Here is a 16,635-nt window from a genome sequence, read left to right on the forward strand (position 1 = left end):
GCGATAGTTTCTCGTAAAACTGAGAGTAGAAGTTATTTCGGTTGCGGCGTAAGTGGCGGCTTTATGTTTGTTGACACCTGCGTCAACAATGACGAAGTATGCACAGAAACATTAAATATAAAAAGATAGAGCACACAGAAATAAATACAAGCAATGGCAAGAGCACTGACAAAGTAGAAGACGCTAACGCTACGTAATGCATATACATACAAAATACACTGGAAAAGACAAAATTTATTAAGTCTAAAAAAACGGAATTAAGTTGTCAACGCCGAGGTATGGCAATGCGAAGGGAGAGCAGCCCGCGAAACAACTGCAATAGCGCTATAGGCAGCTAAGGACGTATTTGTGAGCGCAGTTATAAAACGCCGGCGACGTACGCCCCATAAATATGGCTAAATAAAATTCTCGCACCGAGGGAGCGCATGAATGACTTTTTTCCACTTTCCTACCTCTGCAATGTATTAAAAGAGGGCCGCGGGTCTATAGCCTAAGCGACACAAATATCGATAAGCCGTTGGCTATGGCAGGACAATATTGACCGGTGTATACCAAGACATTACCAATATTGGAAAACTCTTGGCTTTGACAGTTTAATATTAACCAGCTTAAGCCAGCGTATATTCAATATCGGAAAGCCATTGGCTCTGATAGTCCAATATGGTACAGGTTATGCCGGCGTATATCCAATATTGGAAAGCTATTGGCTTTGACAGTCCAATATTGGCAGAGTATGCCGGCGTATAGCAAATATCAGAAAGCCAGTACTTCCGACAGTCCAATATTGGACGAGTTATGCCGGCGTATGTCCAATATTGGAAAGCTATTGGCTTTGACAGTCCAATATTGGGCAGCATATGCCGGCGTATAGCCAATATCAGAAAGCCAGTACCTCCGACAGTCCAATATTGGACGAGTTATGCCGGCGTATATCCAATATTAGAAAGCTATTGGCTTTGACAGTCCAATATTGGGCAGCGTATGCCGGCGTATAGCCAATATCAGAAAGCCAGTACCTCCGACAGTCCAATATTGGACGAGTTATGCCGGCGCATATCCAATATTGGAAAGCTATTGGCTTTGACAGTCCAATATTGGGCAGCGTATGCCGGCGTATAGCCAATATCAGAAAGCCAGTACCTTGGATAGTCCAATATTGGACGAGTTATGCTGGCGTATATCCAATATTGGAAAGCTATTGGCTTTGACAGTCCAATATTGGGCAGCGTATGCCGGCGTATAGCCAATATCAGAAAGCCAGTACCTCCCATAGTCCAATATTGAACGAGTTATGCCGGCGTATATCCAATATTGGAAAGCTATTGGCTTTGACAGTCCAATAGTGGGCAGCGTATGCCGGCGTATAGCCAATATCAGAAAGCCAGTACCTCCGACAGTCCAATATTGGACGAGTTATGCCGGCGTATATCCAATATTGGATAGCTATTGGCTTTGACAGTCCAATATTGGGCAGCGTATGCCGGCGTATAGCCAATATCAGAAAGCCAGTACCTCCGACAGTCCAATATTGGACGAGTTATGCCGGCGTATATCCAATATTGGAAAGCTATTGGCTTTGACAGTCCAATATTGGGCAGCGTATGGCGGCGTATAGCCAGTATCAGAAAGACAGTACCTCCGATAGTCCAATATTGGACGGCTTATGCCGGCGTATATCCAATATTGGAAAGCTATTGGCTTTGACAGTCCAATATTGGGCAGCGTATGCCGGCGTATAGCCAATATCAGAAAGCCAGTACCTCGGATAGTCCAATATTGGACGAGTTGTGCTGGCGTGTATCCAATATTGGAAAGCTATTGGCTTTGACAGTCCAATATTGGCAGAGTATGCCGGCGTATAGCCAATATCAGAAAGCCAGTACCTCGGATAGTCCAATATTGGACGAGTTATGCCTGTGTATATCCAATATTGGAAAGCTATTGGCTTTGACAGTCCAATATTGGGCAGCGTATGCCGGCGTATAGCCAATATCAGAAAGCCAGTACATCCGACAGTCCAATATTGGACGAGTTATGCCGGCGTATATCCAATATTGGAAAGCTATTGGCTTTGACAGTCCAATATTGGGCAGCGTATGCCGGTGTATAGCCAATATCAGAAAGCCAGTACCTCCGACAGTCCAATATTGGACGAGTTATGCCGGCGTATATCCAATATTGGAAAGCTATTGCCTTTGACAGTCCAATATTGGGCAGCGTATGCCGGCGTATAGCCAATATCAGAAAGCCAGTACCTTGGATAGTCCAATATTGGACGAGTTATGCTGGCGTATATCCAATATTGGAAATCTATTGGCTTTGACAGTCCAATATTGGCAGAGAATGCCGGCGTATAGCCAATATCAGAAAGCCAGTACCTCCGATAGTCCAATATTGGACGAGTTATGCCGGCGTATATCCAATATTGGAAAGCTATTGGCTTTGACAGTACAATATTTGGCAGCGTATGCCGGCGTATAGCCAATATCAGAAAGCCAGTACCTCCGATAGTCCAATATTGGACGACTTATGCCGGCGCATATCCAATATTGGAAAGCTATTCGCTTTGACAGTCCAATATTGGGCAGCGTATGCCGGCGTATAGCCAATATCAGAAAGCCAGTACCTCGGATAGTCCAATATTGGACGAGTTATGCTGGCGTATATCCAATATTGGAAAGCTATTGGCTTTGACAGTCCAATATTGGGCAGCGTATGCCGGCGTATAGCCAGTATCAGAAAGACAGTACCTCCGATAGTCCAATATTGGACAGCTTATGCCGGCATATATCCAATATTGGAAAGCTATTGGCTTTGACAGTCCAATATTAAGCAGCGTATGCCGGCGTATAGCCAATAGAAGAAAGCCAGTACCTCGGATAGTCCAATATTGGACGAGTTATGCCGGCGTATATCCAATATTGGAAAGCTATTGGCTTTGACAGTCCAATATTGGGCAGCGTATGCCGGCGTATGGCCAATATCAGAAAGCCAGTACCTCCGACAGTCCAATATTGGACGAGTTATGCCGGCGTATATCCAATATTGGAAAGCTATTGCCTTTGACAGTCCAATATTGGGCAGCGTATGCCGGCGTATAGCCAATATCAGAAAGCCAGTACCTTGGATAGTCCAATATTGGACGAGTTATGCTGGCGTATATCCAATATTGGAAAGCTATTGGCTTTGACAGTCCAATATTGGCAGAGTATGCCGGCGTATAGCCAATATCAGAAAGCCAGTACCTCCGATAGTCCAATATTGGACGAGTTATGCCGGCGTATATCCAATATTGGAAAGCTATTGGGTTTGACAGTACAATATTTGGCAGTGTATGCCGGCGTATAGCCAATATCAGAAAGCCAGTACCTCCGATAGTCCAATATTGGACGACTTATGCCGGCGCATATCCAATATTGGAAAGCTATTCGCTTTGACAGTCCAATATTGGGCAGCGTATGCCGGCGTATAGCCAATATCAGAAAGCCAGTACCTCGGATAGTCCAATATTGGACGAGTTATGCTGGCGTATATCCAATATTGGAAAGCTATTGGCTTTGACAGTCCAATATTGGGCAGCGTATGCCGGCGTATAGCCAGTATCAGAAAGACAGTACCTCCGATAGTCCAATATTGGACGGCTTATGCCGGCATATATCCAATATTGGAAAGCTATTGGCTTTGACAGTCCAATATTAAGCAGCGTATGCCGGCGTATAGCCAATAGAAGAAAGCCAGTACCTCGGATAGTCCAATATTGGACGAGTTATGCTGGCGTATATCCAATATTGGAAAGCTATTGGCTTTGACAGTCCAATATTGGCAGAGTATGCCGGCGTATAGCCAATATCAGAAAGCCAGTACCTCCGATAGTCCAATATTGGACGAGTTATGCCGGCGTATATCCAATATTGGAAAGCTATTGGCTTTGACAGTCCAATATTGGGCAGCGTATGCCGGCGTATAGCCAATATCAGAAAGCCAGTACCTCGGATAGTCCAATATTGGAAGAGTTATGCTGGCGTATATCCAATATTGGAAAGCTATTAGATTGACAGTCCAATTTTGGGCAGCGTATGCCGGCGTATAGCCAGTATCAGAAAGACAGTACCTCCGATAGTCCAATATTGGACGACTTATGCCGGCGTATATCCAATATTGGAAAGCTATTGGCTTTGACAGTACAATATTTGGCAGCGTATGCCGGCGTATAGCCAATAGAAGAAAGCCAGTACCTCGGATAGTCCAATATTGGACGAGTTATGCTGGCGTATATCCAATATTGGAAAGCTATTGGCTTTGACAGTCCAATATTGGCAGAGTATGCCAGCGTATAGCCAATATCAGAAAGCCAGTACCTCCGATAGTCCAATATTGGACGAGTTATGCCGGCGTATATCCAATATTGGAAAGCTATTGGCTTTGACAGTCCAATATTGGGCAGCGTATGCCGGCGTATAGCCAATATCAGAAAGCCAGTACCTCGGATAGTCCAATATTGGACGAGTTATGCTGGCGTATATCCAATATTGGAAAGCTATTGGCTTTGACAGTCCAATTTTGGGCAGCGTATGCCGGCGTATAGCCAGTATCAGAAAGACAGTACCTCCGATAGTCCAATATTGGACGACTTATGCCGGCGTATATCCAATATTGGAAAGCTATTGGCTTTGACAGTCCAATTTTGGGCAGCGTATGCCGGCGTATAGCCAATATCAGAAAGCCAGTACCTCCGACAGTCCAATATTGGATGAGTTATGCCGGCGTATATTCAACATTGGAAAGCTATTGGCTTTGACAGTACAATGTTGACCAGCCTATGCCAACGCATCACCAATATTGGAAAACCATTGCCTTTGATAGTCCATTATTGTCCAATGTGATTCCAATATTGGGAAACATATGACTCCATTGGGCCATTGTTTGGCCACTCTTTGCCACAAATCCAATGTTTGCCCAATACTGTGTGCTACCTGGGTGACAAGACGCAGCCAGACTACCTATATCGTGACGCTAAGAGCAACCGCTGGGAAATTATAGGAGAGGAACTGGAAATACAGGTGAGTTTCTCCGTGGCACTGGTTGATTGTCGTCTGGGTTGTGACAAATGTCGTGTTGATTTGGTGACACTTTCGAAAATAGCCTTCATCTCTGGCGCGCCGCCAGGGCAGCAAAGCTCTAAATTGTCTTTCGGTGTTTCGGTAGAACCAACTCGACCGGACCCAAAACCTGCGCCTCCTTCCCTTTAGAGCCCGGCGACGTCGCAAGATCAACGATCAGGCTAAGATAATCACATTCACGCTGATGATTAGGTCATCATGAACACCTGTTATGTAGGCAGCGAGTGCGGTTTCAATACTGATATATGCGAAAGATAAGAGCCGAAACGTAAGTATCTAACGAAGAGCAGACGACGAAAGGAAAAAAAATCCGACGGAGGCGCGCGCGCGATCGCGAGAGCCAGTGCTCTCACGTGACGCCCACAAAAGGGAGGCCAATGTGGACTCCTCTCGTTGAGACACCGGACGGCGGTGCCTCCCGGACGGCGGCGCCGTTCACGGTAGTGTGGTCAGGCCTTAATTTTCGTGTTTAGAAGTGCTTTTAATTTGCGACCACACTCGAAGCATCGTAAGACCAGCGCCACTGTGCCTAGTGAAATTCGATAATCATATAATTCAAATCCGCGCCCATACAATAAGAGGGACATGCTTTAAAGCGCGAAACACATGTACGGCGAAACCGTCCGATCCGACGTCCGATCCGACGTCCGACCAGCCAACACGACGGTCGGACGCGGACTGTTTGGTCGTGTCGCAACTTCGGAACGGCGTTGCGGCATAGGACGGACTGTCCAGAGGTGGTTCCGGTGGTCGGATGGCCGCAGCCAATGACGACGCGGGTAGCGAGAACGTCATGAGGACATCACGTTTTGGGGAGTGGGCTATTCAGGAGCAAGAATCTGGATGCGAGTCCCTCTTCCGACGTTGTGTAATGGCCACCGCTCCGGCGAAAAGCTCTCGGGCGTCGGAAAACGAACTTCTGATTTCGCTGATTCAGAGTCGGCAAGCGATTTGGAACCAGAGGGATACGTTGTACAGAGACGCCGATGCGCGACTTGCGACTTGGACGTTTGTCGCGCAAGGCATGGACTTCGTGGGATCTTCAGGTACGTACACAGCGCGCAGCGATGGTTTCCCATGTTCCTTGCACAGGTTAGAGGTTGTGATCCTCTCTAGATGTTTACGAAGGGCCTAAACTCGTGGAGGGGAGGAGGGTTTCGTGTAGTTTCATGGAATGGCGTTTCGAGGACAATTTTTTGTTGACACTGACGTTTCGTGGAAACTCGTTTCGCGAAACACGCTGTTGCGAAATTTTGACGCGCGTGAATCACTGGGACGCGTGTTTATCTACCTGGTTGTTCTGCAGCGGCTGATTACAGAAAAAGCTAATTCGAGCTGTCGACGAAACGATCTGTCCATGAAACTTTGTTCGACGAACTAATTTCCACTGAGGGAGGTCTGCCTTTCAAAGATACCAGTGGGGTTGTTTCGTTTCTATAATTCCTTCTGCTATTTTGTTACTTCTGGCACGTGTAGAAGACGTACATTTCTTGAATTTTTTCCATCATAAATTTAGTAGTGCAGATAGGAAAGTTTCATCCCACATATTAAATAACGAAATGGCGAGTTCATGTCATGCAAATATCACACGAATTGACTGCTAGTATGTATCAATTTGCCCAGACTAACATTATTTGTAACATTGGCTGTCCCGTACACAACTTCAACAGAACATGTTTTTGGTGACCACACTTATCTTTACATTGATATCTGCATCTCAAAAACCATAAAATGTATAAATATTCTCATAGGCGCTGTCATGGCCCTCACCAATCGGTGGCGATACCTACGAGATACCTTTGGAAAAAAAACTGAAAATTGCCAAGATGAAGAGTGGTGGTGCAGCTGGGGAATCGAAGTCCCCATGCATCCACTTGAAGCAGATGCTCTTCATAAAAGATTTCGTGGAGGGACGCAAGTAAGTATAGTTGCAATTTTTTCTATTGTGGCTGAAATACAACAGCCCATGTCAAAAAGCTCCTTTTTAACCTTTCTCTCATTTCAAGGAAGGAATTCAAGGTACCTACCTACTTGTTCCAATATTTTATATTTCTCTAGCACCACGAGCAACATGAATGGCTCAAGACCCGCAACGCCCACAGCGCCTGAAGAAGACTCTGTGAACGAGGTCTTGAGAGGCTACGGACAGGAGGAAGAGGAGGAGGGAGACCCATCTGAGCTCCTCTTGTCCATGGTGTCTTCTGGCAGCGATGACAGTTTCTGTAACTATTCTCCCATTTCAACCCTCCCTTCCACTTCGGCTTCTCAGTCACGCCACACTCAGTCTGCCTCTTCTGCTCCCTGCCGTTCCCTGCCTTCTCTTCAATCCATCGCCACTGCTTTTCCCCAACCCAACCCATCTCCACCACGTAATACTCCACGTAGAAATAACACACCTAAACGAAGACAGAACACAGATGTCATCATTGACAGCATAGATAAGCAACTTGACAACGAAATCAGTTCCACTGAACACTTTTTATTATGTCTTGCTCCCCTCGTAAACAAAGTGCCCGAGGACCTGCACGGGTACTGCATGGTACATCCTGTGGATTTGATCACGCAGTACCAGAGGGGAATGGTCCCAACCACCCTGATACAGGTCCGAATGCCTGGACATGACACTTAAGACTATGTTCAACACAACTCTAAACCTATGTTTATTGGACAGAGACACACACATACGCAATTATATGCAAAGGTGCAAGCGAGCTGGTGACCGGTGTGCGACCGAAAAAATTCGCCTGGTCCGGGTATCGAACCCGGGACCTCTCCATTTCCAGTGGAGAGGTCCCAGGCTCGATACCCGGACCAGGCGGATTTTTTCAGTCGTGCACCAGTCACATAGCCGTGCTTGGAGTTTTGTGTTTGTCTTTTGTCCCTTTCGTCATATACGCACCTGTCTTACCCTTATTGCCACGTGCAGTGGTCATATGGCCCTAGGAATGCAAGTTACATATAAAGTGTGCTAGGGGTGACAACATCTGCTGTTCCCTCGACTGCTGTGTATGGCGGGGATTTAGCGCTCCCATTGGCATATTGCCACACACGTTGGTGAGCAAGCGCGTGCATGGCCGAGTGGTTACCGCGCTTGACTGTCGCGCGGAAGGTGTAGGTTCGGTTCCAGTTAGCGGACTGTCCTTTTATTTATTCATTCAACTTGGCCTTCTCGTAAGTTCGAGAGCATTCTCGCCTGATCAAGTTCCGAATGCTCTATGCACCAAAAGTTCTACGCCGAACGATCCAGAAACCCACGAGTGTACTATCGTGGACACTGTTAGCTATAACACGGCAGCGGCGGCCGTCCCGTACCCCCAGCGCCCCATAGCAGGCGCCGTCCGAAACTCCGCGCATGCGCCGTGTGGCGGACTCGCTCTTCCCGCCCGCGAGCACACCCTTGCTTTGTCGTCTGCTAGGCACAGAGCAGACGACGCCTCAGCGCTCGCCAATTTTCGCTGAACACGGTTCTGCGAACCACCGCGTAAGAAGTGCCCACGGTGTATTCCCTGACTCCGCTGGCTGAGGATAATCATCGCCACTAAATGTAACATCACGGTAGATTAAATTTTTTTTTTTATGAGACAAACTTGCAGTTGTACTGCGCTTCACTTTAGGTCTAAACGCAGCGGACGCTACGAGACGATAGCACAAACCAAGCAGCGACAAAAGCACCTTATTGTGTCCCCCGGTGATGCAATCCGTGATGTTGCACCTTTGCCGCTATTTGATTGGCTCTGTCGTTTTGTAGCGTACGCTTCGGTCGGAATTAAGGTGAAACGAAGTATAACATTCTATTTCTGTATCACACCTGCTGCGCTCATACTGGTTTGTGAACGCATATTGGTAAAAACGCATTGCGCACGCCTGTTCCTAAAAAAAAGAAAAAAAAAAGACTCAAACGGGAATGTGCCCCAATGACTCTGCAATCTGCCCCAATAAAAATCACCGGTTGAAAATGAGTTTGAGACAAGTTCGCTATTGCGAGGGTACCAGACGAGCAGCACTGTGGCATCGCCTGCTCTACGCCTAGCAGACGACAAAGTGAGGGTGTGCTCACAAATGGGAAGAGCGAGTCCGCCACACGGCGTATGCGCGGAGTTTCGGACGGCGCCTGCTATGAGGCGCTGGGGGTACGGGACGGCCGCCGCTGCCGTGTTATAGCTAACAGTGTCCACGATAGTACATAAGAGATTCTGCAAGGCAAGTGGAGTCAGTCTCGCCCCAGCGTTCGACTCTGCGGTTAGGCTGACTTCGATGCCCGCGACGCTCTGCTGTTATCCCGTTTCCCTGTTGTTTTGGGCACAAGTCCGCCTCATTAAACTTTTCAGTTTGCCCAGTTATTATTTGTTTCCTCGCCTGTTCATTCGTGGCAATAGGAGAAAAGCAGGTGCGCATGTGTGTTTCAATGTTCAATCCCTCTACTCATTCCATTGATTCAACACTTCACTGAAGAGCATAATATTTATACATGACACCACAATATAACATACAAACAATGCTCGAGCTTCTACAGCTTTTTTATCTTTTCCTGACCATTTCATTTCATTTTATTTATTCGACTTGAAAATAATTGTTTTTGAGACCAACATTGGAACCCCAGTAAAAACAGATCTTTGCAGGAGCAAAAAGTGATGTAATGTTTTACATTACTTCAATAAATAGCATAAAAAAGGGGAACTGCTTGTTGCAATTACAAAATTAAAAAAAAAGATTTTGGTAGTAGAAAGCAGCACAGGCAATAATAAAGAAATAGATTATTAACTAGTGTCAAGTGGGAAGAATTGTAGTGAATGGACTACAGAAATATTCAATACACCTCAAAAAACAAGGCCGTATGTCGAGCGCGAAATCCCAAGACAAAAACAGCCCCCTTCAACTGAGCTCGTTGAATTTGCAATGATATATTTTACCCCTACTGCTAGATGACCTACTCTGAAACCCGGTGGCTTCAATATATATGTATATGACGATTTTACATCACCCAACTTCATTAATTACTCGTCTTCATAGCGTCAAATGGCACAGCAAAGTGAATCTAACTAAACCTTTAACTCCAAATATCAGTTGAAGTGGATTCGGATCAGATCGGCGACGACGACGAGAAGGGCGAAGCGAAATTGAAAAATATGAGAACGATCTACTGAATAATGTAGAATAAATCAACGTTTTAGATTAACCAATGAGTTTCTGATACCAATCTAGGGATCATTACATTAGTTATAGATATTAACTGTAGGATATCACCGCACAATGGTATATCTCATTATCTGTAGGTCGATATGCCGTGCCGTACAAATGACAACCAGCATGTAGCTTTGAAACACCGCTGTTAGATGGCACAGAATTGGTAAAAGGGTCTATTGCATCGCACAGTGCAATAAAAAATTGCAATTAAAAAAAGAAAAAGAATGAACATGGCCCAAAGGGCAAACCTGAGCCTTCAGGTTGCTTAGCGCTGCAGTACAGCATCTTGCCAAGAAACCTTACCCCCAGGACTATTGAAGTACTGCATGTAAAACTCTCTGACATTGCGGGCCCTAAGGGCAAAGCTCCGAGCTAGAACTCTGGCCACTTGCATCGGTGGCTGCACAAGGAGCTTGCGCCACTGGCCGCCTTTCCTTTGTCCAGCAGCATTGACGTAGTCGGCGTAGCTTGCAGCGCAGTATGTGTCGTCTCCCGCATGTTGACTCATGAGAAAATTGTGCAGGACGCAGAGAGCTTTCACTAGCTCCTCTGCATTCTGCGGGTTTTCCCTGAAAGCCTCCTCTCGAGAATCCTCCAGCGAGTCACCAAGATTCCAAGGTGTTCTCGGCACATCTCCTGTTAGGTGTGACCAAAGCAAAGAGCAAGGTCATTTCTTCAAGTCCCATCTACACTTGGTGACAACCTATTTTTGGATTGAAGGGCGAGGCAGGCCAAGCCTTCCAAGTGACCTAAGAAAAGCTGGGCAACAAAAAAGAAAGGGAAGGTAGAGACATTATGCCCTTCTATTCTCTCTCGTTTACTTGCGTTACAACAGATGAGCATCACCGAGGAGAAAGAGCGAAGGGAACTTTCTTTTGTATACCCCTCCCCTTCCTTTGCTGTCAGTCATACAGGGTGTGGGGCCTTCAGCACTGTGGAACTATGCTAGCCTTGACAATGTAACACACAACTTTGACCCCATTAAAACATATTAGCATACAAACAAACCTTCCCAAAGTTTCTCCAAAGGGTAGGAATACAGTTTAAAATGCTTGCATTCGAATTTGGAAGTAAAAAATTGACCCCGAAAAAATCTGGACAAGATAAACAATTATTTTAATCAAAAGACGGTGCAAGGTACTACATCGCAGATTGTGGGTTCTCAAATCGTGTTTAGAGAAACTCGCATGGTTCCTTAGTCTGCCCCTAAAATTTCCTAGAGTTTCTGACTTCTCTCGAATAGCCCCGCACCCCATGAAGTGTATTTTAATACGAGTACAGTTTAAGCATAGCTCGGTTGTGCAGTGAGGCACGACTATGATGCAGCTACTTTTTTTTTCCTTTATTGCAGACCGTAATTGCACAATTCTAACACACTTTTTTCACCTCTACGATTGTTCAAAATTGTGTGCATGGTACAATCAAAGCTCAAGATTAGGAAAAATTTTAAAGAAGAAACTAGTGCAGGTCGGTTAGCCCCATCGCCATAGACACAGCGTACTTCCGTTGTAATTTTGCTTGTCTCGCCGTCTCCGCGCATACGGCTTTTTTTGGCTGTTTGTTTGCTCCTGAGGTCGGGAACTCGTGTTTCTCTAGCCTGTCCAACTGATCTAACCTAACGCTTCTTCATGTAACGTGCAACATGCTTGTTTTACTAGCAGCGACAAGCGTTGCGGAACCGAAGTGCGAGTCGCTCATCTCGCAAAAGCTATCCATATGGCGTCACTCGCTTCCATTTCGCTGCGCACAGCAGTGCAATGTTCTTTCCATGAGACACAAGCATCAGAGAAGAGCACTCGCACGTTTTACAAGAATCGGTGGATTATTGATGGCAACCACATGGTATTGCGGGGTGAAAGCTGATCGAGTTCAAGAACACACTACAATCACGTTCGGAAATGGATCCAAGGAGTGTAGAGTTTTGAACGACCATATGTGCAAAGTGAACAAAAACTGTCATCCGACTCAAGAATTAACTAGTGCAATCAACCATTTTGTGGTGATTGTGGTGTTCAGCATTAATTTTTTTTATGCGCGCGTAAGAATCGGTAGTGTCTTCAAATAATTAGTTGTCACATATACCTGCGGGTTAGAATCGTGCAAATACGGTACATAGTAATTACTAGAAAAGTTTGTATGTTTCGCAACTGCATCATTACAAGACTGGAAAGGTTCCTTTGCTCTTTTTAATGCATGGAATACATAATAATAAAAAAACTCTCATTCTAGAAATTTATCCGTCCTCACATAGCCACACCTACCCGCCCATCCTTTCCTCTTAGGAAATGCATTCCATGCAATAGACTTGCAAACAAAAGTCGCCGTTCTTTTTTTTTATTCTTTTTTTTTATTGTCAGGTTTCTTGAATTTAAAAGGCCTCAGAACAACCACTCCACATTTTGGTAACAATGTTAGGCACTTTTATTAGATGCGTTCTTGCAAAAGCTGAACCCTTACCTCCTTCCCCGGTGTTCGTCACCAGTTATTTGAAGTGTGAGTCTTTTGGCATGCTGCATCCACTGTCGATGCAGACACGCAGCATCATCCGAAAAAGGTGGCACTTTAATCAGCTGGTGACAAACATCGGAATGCAGAGGAGAGTGTATATGTTTTGTTGAAAGTTCGCTAAGTTGGTATGTAAATTTGAAACCGCCCCGGCAGCTATATCATGAACATTGATCCAAATACAAAATCTGGAAAGATTTTATTTTTGGAACATGTGATTTGTTGAGTTTTGTGGCTTGCCCAAGCATTCTTCACTTTGTTTTTTTCGTGAAGTGTACGACAACTACGTCCAATAAATGGTCATGGCGTTCACCTAGTCACCACAGTTTTATAGAGTGATGGCATGCAACAAACCTAGCGCCACTGTACGTGCCCTTAGAGGGAGCAGAGTAACGCAATTGTTTGATGCACGCGCTTTGCTGACAAAGCATCCCTCTTTCTCGTCTTCCGCAACAAAAACTCCAGATGTAATCCACTTAATGGGAGGGATCGACGGAATGCTAAAATAATAGACTCTTCAAAATCGGAACTGGTCTTACCCTCTTGAAGACTATACTGACGTGAAAATGGTAAAGCATTAACATTTTGAAGTTTTCTTGCATTACTATGCAGAGTTGGATCTTTGGTGGCTATCCCCACTAGTTGCTGAGATGTCGTTCGAGTTTGCGTTACTTTCCTTTCTTCAAGAATATATACAGTGGCTCCAAACAAACCTACACCCATCAAATCAAGGCATTTTGCACCTTGTACCACCCAAAAAAAGGCAAAATTAAATGTGTACATAGCAAGCAATACTGAAATACTCTACTTCACTTGATGACTAAGGCAGACATTAAGCTACATGTCGCTTCACTGAAACACCAAGGTTACGTGTGCGGAGCCAATCCCTCTCCTCCACGAGAGTATTATGAACCTTGGAGTTGGCAGGTTGGCAAGTTGGCAGTTAGGCACTAGTATCGTATTAGCCTTACTGAACTTTAAGTATGTGTCACCTTGCTCGTCTGAGGCGATAGTTCAAGATCCGCCTTTTGGCATCAACTCCACGTCCAGGGTAAGGCCTGAAAAATCCGGCCTGAGCTGGAAATCCTCGTCCCCCACGAAAACACAAGGTGCAGGCAGCCTTGTATTGGGCAGCGGTAGATACCGCGGCAGTGCCAGACGGCCTTCCTCGAGGAGTTGTCCAAAAATGGACGGCTTGAGGACTCCTCCATCGCTCTGCTTTCCGTAGGCACCGACATCCACGACCACAAACTTGTAGTCGCTGTCGACTACGGCAAGCAGCACGATGAAGTATGTCCCCTGAAATTTATGGTGTGTTATTCATGGGCAGTGTGCGTAGTGATAAAATAATTAATAAAACATGATGTTAGGCAATGTAAGAGACAATAAACCTCCGAAATCTTTTTTGTGTTTTTCAACAGTTCGACAGTAAACAATTAGCAGTTCGAATTGAGCCATAGCCAGATGTGACAGCATTATACTGAAATCATTAAAAACTTGTTTGTGGTCCAGTTGACTGCCTTTCGGATTGGGAAAAGTACAGAGAAAGGAGCAGCAACTTTCTACAGAAGGCACCATGGAACCTTCTGCTGCATTATACCAGTAGGCATATTATTAACTGCGAGTGAATAAGTACCAAGCTCAGGGGTTTATGTAATTAGTAGATGCTAAGAAAATTGTAAGTAATGCCACATGTCACGAAAGGAAAATATGTGTGTTAATGAAAAGAATTACATGTTTTTTTGGAAAGATATTTTTGCTGTGGAGCAAGTACTAGGATGGATGTACCGTAAAATACGGAGCATGAGCCCTCGCTTGTGTGAGCACCCCGCTCCTATTTTACGAAAATTTGGATATTTTTGGCAACAATCGTATAAGCACCTCCGCCCCCACCCTCGGTTTCCGTCGAACAAACTTACCGTAACTCAGCAGTGGTTTTTCTCTATTGTCTAGATTTGTGTTTGCAACAAAATTCTTTCATATAAAATATAAATATATGTGATAATTTAGCTTTGTTTTGGGCTGTTTTGCTGTGGCCGTGCTTGGTAACAAAATGAAGTCAAGCGAATCCAATCCAAGACGGAAAGAAACCCGACACGCGACCATGATTTTCTCTTCGTCTGCGTCAAGAGCTGTTGTCTTTGTTCGCTATGCTTTCGTATACAGTGCAGAATAAAATCGAATTCGTGGAGTGGCATCGGGAAAATGGCAAGAATGTGTATTGCACTTTGCACCATTTCAAGCTGGACCGTAAGATAATCCGCGAGCGGGAAAGGAAGTACAAAGTTTTATTACAACAGAACTTCGGAAAGTGCAAGCTCCGGCGTGACATCTCAAACATGGACCAAACAATAGTTCGAATGGACACGCCTGCGAATAGAACCAACAACCTCGTGGGAGCCAGTACAGTTCGGAATGCCAACACCGCCAGTACTAGGCAGGGGTTCACGGTTACTTTGGCAGCCAGCGTCTATGGCCACAAGCTACCAGCGTTCGTCATCCTTAAGGAGCCAAGCAGGAAGGTCCCAGCAAGAGCCTTGATGAGCCTCCATATAACAGGTGAGAACCTTTTTGCTTGCGACTTTATGAATGAGGAATGCTACGCATTGTGAGGTGCGGCCTCACAATTCGTTGCATTCCTTAGTCATAAAGTCGCAAAAAGGTGCTCACCTGGTATACGGAGGCTCATCAGCGCTCTTGCTGGGATCTTTCCGCTTATCCCCCTTTTTTTGTTTTTTCATCCCTATAGCGAACGTTTGCGTGACAGCTTCCAAAAACGGATTGGATGACAACCGTAAAGTTATGTGAGTGGCTAGGGAGGATATAGGGCCCGAACATTTATGACGTGCTGCGACTGCTAGTGTTAGACCAGGCGCCCATACATTACCCCGGTGGCTAAGGACGCAATCGAGGAGTGCGACACTAACGTTGTGTACGTGCCACCTAGATGCGCCAGTCTGCTTCAGCCCGCGGACGTGTTCTGGAATAGACCATTCAAGGCCAGTATTTGAAGGACCTGGGAGGCCTTTATGAAAAAAGAAAAGAGGACCCCAAAAGGCAACCTGCAAAAGCCATCATGGCAGGACGTCCTCGACTTCGTAGCCGAGGCGTGTTCTTCCGCCCCGTAATGGCCAGTCGCGCGTACGTTCAAAAGGAGTGGCATCACGAACGCACTCAACGGGTCCGAAGAGGGCGATCTGCACGAGCGGCTCTCCGACATCAGCGCCGTTGTCCCCGAAGACCCCGACGAGCTGAGGGCCGAATGTCTCGATCTCAGTTTTGGCTCAAACTCCGAAGAATCTTATTGCGGATTTGACAGCGAATTATGCGAACGCCAGGCACTCTGTTATGAATCTTTTGCATATGAAAAAATGAGTGCTACTAAATAAACTTCTTTTTTTTAGACGATGCAGACAGGCCTGTTCGTTTTCTGTTTTACTGGTTACCAATTTGTGGACGCCACCTTCAATTTAGGTCCCAATCCGACCAAGGGCCCCCCTCCATGTTTTGGAGGAATTTATCTCTAAATATAGGGAGGAGTGCTTGCCCAGTATTTTATGGTAATGTAAACACAGACAGTAACGAAAATCCTTTGAATTCCATCCCTACAAAATGCTATGAATCGAAAAATGTAGCATGAAAACTGAGGCATAACTTGTAGTTGAAATACATGCCGCCAGATTTCACAGGAGCTTGGATCATGATGTGCTTCCCATCGACAGCACCAAGGCGATTCGGGAACTGCCAGCTCCTGCTGAAGCCCTCGGCAACCTGAAGCCACGCATTTGTATCTGGTTTCTGGAAAGAGACGGGATACAAAGATTTT

General features: G+C 45.6%; 1 pseudogene; it reads left to right on the forward strand.

Moving 5' to 3' along the window:
• Positions 1–15,560: 15,560 nt before the first annotated feature.
• LOC121837249 lies at positions 15,561–16,198 on the forward strand (annotated as a pseudogene).
• Positions 16,199–16,635: the final 437 nt, after the last annotated feature.

This window comes from Ixodes scapularis, unplaced genomic scaffold, assembly GCF_016920785.2.
Source record: "Ixodes scapularis isolate PalLabHiFi unplaced genomic scaffold, ASM1692078v2 PGA_scaffold3__209_contigs__length_174095766, whole genome shotgun sequence".
Lineage (NCBI taxonomy): Eukaryota > Metazoa > Arthropoda > Arachnida > Ixodida > Ixodidae > Ixodes > Ixodes scapularis.